A 10,327-nucleotide genomic window follows, 5' to 3' on the forward strand; every position below is an offset into this window, starting at 1 on the left:
TGCATTTGTTTTTCCTTGTTTTTTTTTTTTTTTTTTTTTTTTTTTTTTTTTTTTTTTTTTTTTTTTTTTTTTTTTTTTTTTTTTTTTTTTGAGACGGAGTTTTCGCTCTTGTTACCCAGGCTGGAGTGCAATGGCGTGATCTTGGCTCACTGCAACCTCCACCTCCTGGGTTTAGGCAATTCTCCTGCCTCAGTCTCCTGAGTAGCTGGGATTACAGGCACGCGTCACTATGACCAGCTAATTTTTTGTATTTTTAGTGGAGATGGGGTTTCACCATGTTGACCGGGATGGTCTCGACCTTTTGACCTCATGATCCACCCGCCTCTGCTCCCAAAGTGCTGGGATTACAGGCGTGAGCCACCGCGCCTGGCATCTCCTGACTTTTTAATGACTGCCATTCTAACTGGTGTGACATGGTATCCCAATGTGGTTTTAATTTACATTTCTCTAATGACCAGTGATGATGAGCTTTTTTTCATGTTTGCTGACTGCATAAATGTCTTGTTTTGAGAATTGTCTGATCATATCTTTTGCCAACTTTTTCATGGGGTTTTCCTTTTTTCTGTAAATTTATTTAAGTACTTTGTAGATTCTGGATATTAGCCCTTTGTCAGATGGATAGATTACAAAAAATTTCTCCCATTCTGTAGGTTGTGTGTTCACTCTGATAATATTTTGTTTTGCTGTGCAGAAGCTCTTTAATTTAATTAGATCCCATTTGTTTATTTTGGCTTTTGTTGCCATTGCTTTTGGTGTTTTAGTGATGAAGTCCTTGCCCAGGCCTATGTCCTGAATGGTACTGCCTAGGTTTTCTGCTAGGATTTTTATGATGTTAGGTCTTAGGATTAAATCTTTAATCCATCTGGAGTTAATTTTTGTATAAGGTGTAAGGGAGGGGTCCAGTTTCAGTTTTCTACATATGACTAGCCAGTTTTCTCAACACCATTTATTAAATAGGGAATTGTATCCCCATTGCTTGTTGTTGTCAGGTTTGTCAAAGATCAGATGGTTGTAGATGTGTGTGTTATTTCTCAGGCCTCTGTTCTGTTTCATTGGTCTGTATCTCTGTTTTGGTACCAGTACCATGCTGTTTTGATTACTGTAGCCTTGTAGTATGGTTTGAAGTTTGGTAGTGTGATGCTCCCCGCTTTGTTCTTTTTGCTTGGAATTGACTTGGCTATGCGGGCTCTCTTTTGGTTCCATATGAAGTTTAAGGTGTTTTTTTCCAGTTCTTTGAAGAAGGTCATTGGCAGCTTGATGGGGATAGCGTTGAATCTGTAAATTACTTTGGGCAGTATGGCCAATTTCATGATATTGATTCTTCCTAAACATGAGCATGGAATGTTTTTCCATCTGTTTGTGCCCTCTCTTATTCCCTTGAGCAGTGGTTTATAGTTCTCCTGGAAGAGGCTTTTCAGGTCCCTTGTAAGTTGTATTCCTAGGTATTTTACTCTCTTTGTAGCAGTTGTGAATGGGAGTTCACTCATGATTTGGCCGTTTGTCTGATATTGGTGTACAGGAATGCTTGTGGTTTTTGCACATTGATTTTGTATCCTGAGACTTTGCTGAAGTTGCTTATCAGCTTAAGCAGATTTGGGGCTGAGACAATGGGGTGTTCTAAATGTACAATCATGTTGTCTGCAAATAGAGACAATTTGACTTCTTTACCTATTTCAATACCCTTTATTTTTTTTTCTTTTCTTGCCTGATTGTCCTGAACAGAACTTTCTGTACTATGTTGAATAGGAGTGGTAAGAGAGGGCATCCTTGTCTTGTGCTGGTTTTCAGCCAGCACAAGGGACTTTCAAAGCGACTTCTTTCAGATTTTGCCCATTCAGTATGATATTGTCTGCGGGCTTTTCATAAATAGCTCTTATTATTTTGAGATATGTTCTATCAGTACCAAGCTTATTGAGAGTTTTCAGCATGAAGAGTTGTTGAATTTCATCAAAGACCTTCTCTGCATCTATGGAGATGATAATGTGGTTTTTGTCTTTGGTTCTGTTTATGTCACAGATTAAGTTTATTGATTTGAATACGCTAAACCAGCCTTGCATCCCAGGGGTGAAGCTGAATTTATTGTGATGGATAAGCTTCTTGATGTGCTCTTGGGTTTGGTTTGCCAGTATTTTATTGAGGATTTTCGCATTGATGTTCATCAGGGATATTGGCCTGAAAGTTTCTTTTTTAGTTGTGTCTCTGCCTGGTTTTGGTGTCAGGATGATGTTGGCTTCATAAAATGAATTAGGGAGGATTTCCTCTTTTCCTATTGTTTGGAATAGTTTCAAAAGGAATGTTACCAGTTTGTCCTTGCACCTCTGGTAGAATTTGGCTGTGAAACCATTTTGTCCTGGGCTTTTTTTGGTTGGTAGACCATTAATTGCTACCTCAATTTCAGACCTTGTTGTTGATCTATTCAGGGATTCAACTTCTTCCTGGCTTAGTCTTGGGAGGATGTGAGTGTCCAGGAATTTATCCTAGATTTTCTGTTTGTGTGTGTGTGTGTGTGTGTGTGTGTGTGTGTGTGTGTATAGAGGTATAGTATTCTCTGATGGTAGCTTGTATTTCTATGGGATTGGTGGCAATATCACCTTTATAATTTTTTATTGCATCTATTGGATTCTTTCCTCTTCTTTATTAGTATGGCTAGCCGTCTATCTATTTTATTGATCGTTACAAAAAAACCAGCTCCTGGATTCACTGATTTTTCTGAAAGTTTTTTTTGTCTCTTTATTTTCTTCAGTTCTGCTCTGATCTTAGTTATTTCTTGTCTTCTGCTCACTTTGGAACTTATTTGTTCTTGCTTCTCTAGTTCTTTTAATTTTGACATTAGGGTGCTGATTTTAGATCTTTACTGCTTTCCTGCTTTCTCTTGTAGGCATTTAGTGCCATAAATTTCCCTCTACACACTACTTTAAATGTGTCCCAGAGATTTTGGTGTGTTGTGCCTTCATTGTCATTGGTTTCAAAGAACATCTTTATTTCTGACTTCATTATTTATCCAGTAGTCAATCAGGAGCAGGTTGTTCAGTTTCCACGTAGGTGTGTGGTTTTGAGTGAGTTTCTTAATCGTGATTTCTAATTTGATAGCACTCTGGTCTGTGAGACTGTAATGATTTTCATTCTTTGGTATTTGCTGAGTAGTGTTTTACTTCCGATTATATGGTCAATTTTAGAATAAGTGGGATGTGGTACTAAGAAGAATGTATATTCTGTTGATTTGGTGAATGGGTTCTGTAGATGTCTATTAGGTCTGCTTGGTCCAGAGCTGAGTTCAAGTTCCGGATATCCTTGTTAATTTTCTGTCTCATTGATCTGTCTAATATTGACAGTAGGGTGTTAAAGCCTCCCACTAGTACTGTACGGGGGCCTAGGTCTCTGAGAACTTGCTTTATGAATCTGGGTGCTCCTGCATTGGGTGCATATATATTTAGAATAGTTAGCTATTGTTGCATTGATTCCTTTACCATTATGTAATGCCCTTCTTTGTCTCTTCTGATCTTTGATGGTTTTAAGTTTATCAGAGACTAGGATTGCAACTCCTGCTTCTTTTTTTCTTTTTCTTTTTCTTTTCATTTCCTTGATAAATCTCCCTCTACCCTTTTGATTTGAGGCTGTGTGTGTGTCCTTGCATGTGAGATGGGTTTCCTGAATACAGCAGGCCGATGGGTCTTAACTCTTTATCCAATTTGCCTGTCTGTGTCTTTTGATTGAGGCATTTAGCCCATTTACATTTAAGGTTGATATTGTTATGTGTGAATTTGGTCCTGCCATTTTGATGCTAGCTTGTTGATTTGCCCATTAGTTGATGCAATTTCTTCATTGTGTCGTTGGTCTCTACAATTTGGTAAGTTTTGCAGTAGCTGATACTGGTTGTTTATTTCCTTTAGTGTTTCTTTCAGGAGCTTTTGTAGGGAAGGCCTAGTGGTGACAAAATCTCTCAGCAGTTGCTTGTCCATAAAGGATTTTATTTCTCCTTCGCTTATGAAGTTTAGTTGGGCTGGATATAAAATTCTGGGTTGAAAATTATTTTTTTGTAAAATAATGTGTAATTGGCCCCCATTATCTTCTGGCTTGTAGGGTTTCTGCCAAGAGATCTGCTGTGATTATGATGGGCTTCTCTTTGTGGGTAACCTGATCTTTCCCCCTGGCTTCCTTAGCATTTTTTCCTGCATTTCAACGTTTGTGAATCTGATGATTATATGTCTTGGGGTTGCTCTTCTCAAGGAATATCTTTGTGGTGTTCTCTGTATTTCCTGAATTTGAATGTTGGCCTGTTTTGCTAGGTTGGAGAAGTTCTCCTGGCTAATATCCTGTAGAGTGTTTTCCAATTTGGTTTCATTCTCCCCTTCACTTTCAGGTACACTGATCAAATATAGATTTGGTCTTTTCCTGTAATTCCATATTTTTTGGAGGCTTTGTTTCTTTTCACTCTTTTTTCTCTAGTCTTGTCTTCTCACTTTATTTCATTGACTTGATTGTCAATCTCTGATACCCTTTCTTCCACTTAATCAGTTTTGCTACTGAAACTTATCTATGTTTCAGAAAGTTCTCGTGCTGTTTTTCAGCTTCATCAGGTTATTTATATTCTTCTAAACTTGTTATTCTAGTTAGCATTTCATCTAACCTTTTTTCAAGGTTCTCAGCTTCCTCGCATTGGTTTAGAACATGCTCTTTTAGTTTGGAGAATTTTGTTATTACCCACCTTCTGAAACCTGCTTATGTCAATTCGTCAAACTCATTTTCTGTCCAGTTTTGTTCTCTTGCTGGTGAGGAGCTGTGATTGCTTAAAGGAGAAGAGGTGTTCTTGTTGTTGGAGTGTTCAGCATTTTTGTGCTGGTTTCTTCCCATCTTTGTAGATTTATCTTTCTTTGGTCTTTGTGGTTGGTGAACTTTGAATGGGTTCTCTGAGTGGAGATCCTTTTGGTTGATATTGAAACTATTTCTTTATTTGTTAGTTTTCTTCTAACAGGCCCCTCTGCTGCAGGTCTGCTAGAATTTGCTTGAGGTTCACTCAAGACCTTTCTTGCCTGGGAATCACCAGTGGAGACAGCAGAACAGCCAAGATTGCTGCCTGTTCCGTTCTCTGGTAGCTTCATCCCAGAGGGGTACCCACCAGATGCCAGCTAGAGCTCTCCTATATGAGATGTCTATTGGCCCCTACTGGAAGGTGTCTCCCAGTCAGGATACATGGGGGTCAGTGAGCCACTTGAAGAGGCAATCCATTGCTTATCAGAGCTTGAATGCTGCGTTGGGAAATTCACTGCTCTCTTCAGAGCTGCCAGGCAGGGACATTTAGGTCTGCTGAAGTTGTACCCAGTAACATCCCTTTTCCCAGGTGTTCTGTCCCATGAAAGCAGGGGCTTTATTTATAAGTCCCTGATGAGCTGCTGTCTTTTTTCAGAAATGCCATGCCCAGTGAGGACGTCTAGTAAGACAGCGCCTGCAGCTGCTAAACTGTGTTGGGGTCTGCCCAGTTCGAATTTCCTGGCAGCTGTGCTTAGACTGCGGGGTTGAAACCACCTACTTGAGCCTCAGCAATGGTGGGTGTCCCTACCCCTGTTGAGCTCCAACAACCCAGTTCAAGTTCAGACTGCTGTTCTGGCTCCAAGAATTTCAAGCCAGTGGATCTTAGCTTGCTGGTGTCTGGAGATGGGACCCGATGAGGTAGATCACTTGGCTCCCTGGCTTCAGCCCCCTTTCCAGGGGAGTGAATCGTTCTGTCTCACATTCCAGGTGCCACTGTAGTATGAAAAAAAAAAAAAAAACGCTGCAGCTAGTTTGGTTTCTGCCCAAACGGCAGCCCAGTTTTGTGCTGGAAGCCCAGGGCCCTGGTAGTTGTGTAGGTACCAAAGGGAATCTCCTGGTCTGTGGGTAATGAAGACCATGGGAAAAGTGCAGTACCTGGGTTGGAGAACAGGAAATAGTCCCTAATGGCTTTCCTTGGCCATTGTCTTACCCAGCCTCTTGTGCTTCCTGGGTAAGATGATGCCCCACCCTGCTTTGCTTAGCCCTCCTTGGGCTGCACCTACTGTCCAACCAGTCCCAGTAAAATGAACCAGGCACCTCAGTTGGAAATGTGGAAATCACCCGCCATCTGCATCAATTTCACTAGGAGCTGTACACTGGAACTGTTCCTATTTGGCCATCTTGCCTGGGGACCTCCTAGGAAATATGTTTTAATAGACTGTCAATTGAAAAAACTGATTACATTGTTATTGGCAAGGCTTCAACTCAATAGTTGGCTATTCGGTTACATTTTTAGGGAGTCAAAAGTTATACACAGACTTTGAACTGTGAAAGGGGTTGATTTCCCAACTCCTGAATTGTTTAAGGGCCAACTGTATATGGGAAAGTTTTTTTAAGACAGAAGTATTATCACAAATTAGTGAGAAAAGAAGGATAATTTACTAAATGATTTTGTTGACAGTGACTCATTACATAAAAGGTAATGTAGAATCCCTTCCTCATAGATGCATAAACTGTGTAGAATTGATGCATAAACTATAGTAGCTAAAACAGAAACATGGAAAGTAGAACTGTAAAGTCAAATGAAAAGAAGTAGAATACCTTTGTTACTCTAGAATCGTGTATAACTTTTTAAACAAGACCCCAAAACAGAGAGTGTAAGTAAAATTATAAGGCAAAAAGGGAAATTGATGGATTTATCAACACAAACATACAAACACACGTGTGTGTATAAATTTTTTTTTTAACACAGTGCACCATGGAGAAAGCAGATATATGATAAACCTTAAAGATTTCTGTAACATCTATAATTAACAAAGCATTAAATTAGAAAGACAGACCTGTAAATCTGCATGACAAATGTGAAAAAAATGACAAAGCAAATGAGAATTTTTAGATGGTTAAATTAAAAAGAGAAAATATGAGAGATTTTTACTAGAAATCAGGGAAAGCCAATTTGATTAACAAAGAGACAAATACACCCTCTGAATTGCAGAAATGAATTAAATTGGATAACATCAAATGACAATGGAACTAAGAGGCAGGAAGAACCAGTGTGTGCTGCTAGGCAAACTGTCCATTGACTCATCCTCTTAAAAGAACACAGCTATACTTAATGAAATTAAATGTGTGATATGCGACGATTCTGCAATCCTACTTCTGGGTAAATGCCACCGAGAAATTCTTGTACAAGTGTAGAAGAGATACCTGTAGGGTCATTCATTTAATATTTGTAACAGCAAAAGTTCATATGCCGTCACTAGAAGAAAGAATACAATTTTTTAAAAATTTTGTTTGCAAAGGATGGAAGATGTGCAGCAGCTGAAAGTAACAAGTAAGGTATAGATCTATTGACATAAATAGATTTCAAATAGGTTAGAATAGAATAAGAATAATAGCACCAAATCCTTTGTAAGCAACTTTTTAAATTTTTAAAAATTAAGTTTTAATATTTTTAAATTTTAAAAATTGTTTTAAAAAATTAAAAAACTTTCCATAATATTTATAACACATATTTCTTTTTTCTTTGAGTTACAATAACTTTACTTTTATGGCACTTTATACTTTTCAAAGTATTTTTACGTATATTATTCCACATTTCCAATTTTATTCAATATATAAATGTAACATATGGGTAATAGATCATCAAACCTTAAATGAAAAAGTTTTAATTTACTGTTCTAAATTGGAAGTTTTAAAAATTTTTTCTTAAAAAAAAAAAAAAACCCAAATGGGATACATATGCAGAACATGCAGGTTTGTTACATGGGTGTATGTGTGCCCTGGTGGTTTGCTCCACGTATTGACCCATATCGAAGATCCCTCCCCTCACCTCTTACTCCCTTAACAGGCCCTGGTGTGTGTGTTCTCTTCTCTGTGTTCATGAGTTCTCAATGCTCAACTCCCATTTATGTGTGAGAACATGTGGTATATGATTTTCTGTTCCAGTGTTAGTTGGCTGAGGATGATGGCTTCCAGCTTCATCTGTGTCCCTGCAAAGGACATGATCTCATTCCTTTTTATGATTGCATAGTATTCTATACTGTCTATGTACCACATCTTCTTTATCCAGTCTATAATTGATGGGCAGTTGGGTTGGTTCCATGGCTTTGCTATTGAAAATAATGCTGCAATAAACATATGTGTATGCGCATATTTATAATAGAATTATCTGTATTCTTTTGGGCGTATACTCGGTAATGGGATTGCTTGGTCAAATGGTATTTCTATTTCTAGATCCTTGAGGAATTGCCATACTGCTTCCACAGTGGTTGAACTAATTTACGTTCCTGCCAACAGTGTAAAAGCTTTCCTATTTCTGCACAACTTTGACAGCATCTGCTGTTTTCTGACTTTTAAATAATCATCATTCTGACTGGCCTGAGATGGTGTCTCAGTGGGTTTTGATTTGCATTTCTCTGATGATCAGTGATGCTGAGCTTTATTTCTATGTTTCTTGGCCACGTAAGTATCTTTTTTTGAGAAGTGTCTGTTTATATTCTTTGCTCACATTTTGGGGCACTGAATATATAAATTACTTTGGGCAGTATGGGCATTTTCAGGATATTGATTCTTTCTAACCATGAGCATGGGATGTTTTTCCATCTGTTTATGTCCTCTCTTATTTCCTTGAGCAGTGGTTCATAGTTCTTCTTGAAGAGGTCATTCACATCCCTTGTTAGCTGTGTTCCTAGGCATTTTATTCTCTTTGTAGCAGTTGTGAATGGGAATTCCTTCATGTTTTGGCTCTCTGCTTGCATATTGTTAGCGTAAAGGAATGCTTGTGATTTTTGCACATTGTGTACCCTGAGACTGCTGAAATTGCTTATCAGTTCAAGGAATTTTGGGGCTGAGATGGGGTTTGCTAAATATATACAATTATGTCATCTGCAAACAGAAACAACTTGGCTTTCTTCCTATTTGAATACGCTTTATTTCTTTTGCTTGCCTGGTTGTCCTGGCCAGACCTTCCAATACTATGTTGAATAGGAGTGCTGGGAGGGGACATCCTTGTCTTGTTTTCAAAGGGAATGCTTCTAGCTTTTGCCCATTCAATATAATGTTGTGTGTTTGTCATAAATAGATCTTAGTATTTTAAGATACGTTTCATCAAAACATAGTTTGAGAGTTTTTAATATGAAGGGATGTTGAATTTTATCAAAGGCCTTTTCTGTGTCTGTTGAGATAATAATGTGGTTTTTGTGTTTGGTTCTGTTTGTGATAGATGACATTTATTGATTTGCTTATGTTGAACCAGCCTTGCATCCCAGAGATAAAGCTGACTTGATCACAATGGATACATTTTTTGATGTGCTGCTGGATTCAGTGTGCCAGTATTTTATTGAGGATTTTTGCATCAATGTTCATCAGGGATATTGGCCTGAAGAGTGTGTGTGTGTGTGTGTGTGTGTGTGTGTGTGTGTGTGTGTGTGTGTGTCTTTCCAGTCTTAGTATCAGGATGATGCTGGATTCATTAAAAGAGTTAGGGAGGAGTCCTTCCTTTTCAATTGCTTGGAATGGTTTCAGAAGGAATGGTACCAGATCCTCTTTCTATTTCTGGTAGAATTCAGCTTTGAATTCATCTGATCCTGGACTTTTTTTTGGATGGCAGGCTATTATTGCCTCAATTTCAGAGCTTGTTATTGGTCTATTCAGGGACTTGACTTCTTCCTGGTTTAGTCCCAGTAGGCTGTATGCATCCCAGAATTTATCCATTTCTTCTAGATTTTCTAGTTTATTTGGTAGAGGTGTTTATAGTATTCCCTGACGGTGATTTGTATTTCCATGGGGGTCAGTGGTGATATCCCCATTATCATTTTTTGTCTATTTGATTTTTCTCTTATTAGTCTAGCTAGCAGTTTATCTATGTTAATGTTTTCAAAAAATCAGCTCCTTGATTCGTTGACTTTTTGGAGGCTTTTTTGTGTCTCTATCTCCAATTTTTCTCTGATCTTATTTATTTATTTATTTTGCTAGCTTTGGGATTAGTTCACTCTTGTCTCTCTAGCTCTTTTGATTGTAATGTTAGGGTGTCAATTTGAGACCTTTTTAGCTCTCTAATATGAATATTTAGTGCTAAAAATTTTCCTATTAACACTGCTTTAGCTGTGTCCCAGGGATTCTGGTACATTGTCTCTTTGTTCTCATCAGATTCTGGTAACTTCTTGATTTCTGCCTTTAATTTCATTATTTGCCCAGGAATCATTCAGAAGCAGGTTGTTTAATTTCCATGTAATTGTGCAGGTTTGAGTGAGTTTCTTAATCTTGGATTCTAATTTGATTGCACTGCAGTCTGAGAGACTGTTTGTTACAATTTCAGTTACTTTGCTTTTGCTGAGGAGTGTTTTACTTCCAATTG

This window comes from Sapajus apella, unplaced genomic scaffold (genome assembly GCF_009761245.1).
Source record: "Sapajus apella isolate SASKATOON/1434 unplaced genomic scaffold, GSC_monkey_1.0 scaffold32, whole genome shotgun sequence".
In the NCBI taxonomy this organism is placed as follows: Eukaryota; Metazoa; Chordata; class Mammalia; order Primates; family Cebidae; genus Sapajus; species Sapajus apella.